Here is a 2,209-nt window from a genome sequence, read left to right on the forward strand (position 1 = left end):
TAAGAATCATCTAAGATGTTGTTAAAATGGATTTCTGGGCTCTGAGAATTCGCCTTTCTAGTAGTACTGGTAATGCTGGTTCTCAGAGCACCCTTTGAGTAGCATTGCTTTACAGCTTTGAAAGTGGTATTTATAACTATTTATCGAGCACTTCCTATGAATGGGGTGTTTAACCTTTACTATCTCATTTGACCTCACAGTAGTCTTGAGAGGTAGGTATTCCAGATAAGAAAACTGCGGTTCTGATCAGTTAACAACTTGCCCAAGGTCACACAGCCGGTAAAAATCCCAGAAACTAAGTTTGTCTCACTTTCAAGCCCTTGTTTTTAACCAGTACACACAAGTGCTCACGAACAGCCTAAGCAAAGAGAATAATCGTTTCAATGTGCTAGATTAATTATATGACATAAAAGGCAGGTTCGGAAGGTAGGTACTTATGAACTGATTAGATTTTGGCTTCTGATATTTAGTAATCTCCCAGTGTTTTAGTTTTCTTAACTGTCTTAAAATAATTTTCTCTGTTGCGTTTCTCAAATACGTATATGCACATGTATATGTTTATATACATTTTTTATTTTGCTTAAACTATGTAGCAAGTTTTAGTTACATTAAGAAAATGCGTTTGTTATGTTTAACATTGCAGGCTTTTCAAGAAAAAAAATTACTATTTTTCCTGCTCTGCATTTTGACAAAGTGGGCTTAGAATATAGTCTTTGAAATTAATGAGCAAGGTGGAAAATGGCTTCTTGAGAGGTTTGGAAAATGGAGTAAATTATTTGTTTTGGAACTTAATAATGAGTGTAAATCATTTGCAAGAGATAAATATGAGCAATATGGCTGGAAAATTCTAATGAGAGCAGTGTATTTAATAATCAGTGTGCTGCAGCAGATCCCTCCAGTAATAATCACCAGACGTTTTATGCCTCCTACATATCAAGCCCAAGGGCTGTGGTAAAGAGGTGACATTGTAAGTGTTGTTTTGAAGCTTATTTACAAGATAGCTAAGTTATTATCATTCATCAATATAGTACAACAATCCTCTACATCAATAAAATGTCTTCTACGGCATCATTTTCAATGACTGTTTAATATTCTGTTATATTGGTATGTAATAATTTCCTTAACCAGTTCTAGTGTTGGACATTTAGATGTCTCCACATTTTTACTATTAAAACTGCAATTTCTGTGCATCTGGATCTTTGCATGGACCTTTACTTACTTTCTAGGAGAAATCTCTAGAAATAGAATTCAGTGGATCAAAGGTCTTGCACATTTATAAAGGTTCTTAACCTACCCTCCAGAAAGTTTGCACGGCTCTGCCTTCTCAGTAACGGCATTCCAGGATCCTCTGCCTTGCCTTAGAAGGAAAGGAACTAGCACGAGATTTCCCTCACCTTTTTCTATCAGGTTAGGATGGGGAGGTGAGTAACCCTTTTTCTCCCATAGGCCAGCCTACCCACGTTTTGCTGGTGGCCGTCCCCGCTCACCTTCTCGGGGAACCTCATCACTAATTTATCTGCTCTCTCCCCTTTCAGCATCCGTCTTCTTTCTCTCTCCTTCCTCTCTCTCACCGGCGACTTTCATGTTCCAAATCTAATGGACAACTTTTTTGGGTTTTTATCAGCATTCGACCTTTCCTTCTGCTTTGAGCCATTTCTGTTTCAAGAGAAAAGGAGAATTTAAATGTTTTAAGTTATTGTTATATTTATACATATTACTTTCCCCACCCTTTTCTCTGTGGTAAGTTCTCGGTCTCTTTCCCAGATCCTCCTTCTCTTCTAACTGTTGGAATCCTGACAGCTGGGCTCTGGGCTCCCTCCTCATTTCATATGCTCTCTGAGTTTAGTCTTGTGTTCTTGTGCCACTTCTGGGGTGATGCTTCTTGAGTGATGTCTCAGCCCAGTCCTGACTTTCAGACTCAGATGTCTCCACTGGAATCTTTCATAGGCATCTCATACTCACTGTGTTTCAAACTGAACTCCTGATCTTCGTCCACATCTTTCTTCACTTCTCTTCATTTCAGTGAACATCTTAATTTTACCCATTTGCTCAAACTAGAAGCCCCCATCTCTTCCCCCCCTTAACATTAGCTTTCTCGGCTACCCTATTGCTTCTATCCAAAGTGTATCTGAATCCCTCCTTTCTCTGTCTCCCCTGCCACGTCTCCAGCAGCAGCCTCTGTCATCCCTCACCCAGACAGCTTATGAGA

The 2,209-nt window shown here is 39.2% G+C and overlaps 1 protein-coding gene and 1 pseudogene across 1 annotated transcript in view; both read left to right on the forward strand.

Annotated features, from left to right (window-relative positions):
- Nucleotides 1–2,209, forward strand: part of WDR35 (WD repeat domain 35) — a 78,281-nt gene that overhangs the window by 16,267 nt on the left and 59,805 nt on the right. The gene's annotated exons all lie outside the window — the stretch shown is intronic.
- The window catches only part of LOC111737543, a 6,875-nt pseudogene that overhangs the window by 1,701 nt on the left and 2,965 nt on the right, over nucleotides 1–2,209 (forward strand).

Source organism: Pteropus vampyrus, unplaced genomic scaffold (genome assembly GCF_000151845.1).
Source record: "Pteropus vampyrus isolate Shadow unplaced genomic scaffold, Pvam_2.0 Scaffold28, whole genome shotgun sequence".
Taxonomy (NCBI): Eukaryota; Metazoa; Chordata; class Mammalia; order Chiroptera; family Pteropodidae; genus Pteropus; species Pteropus vampyrus.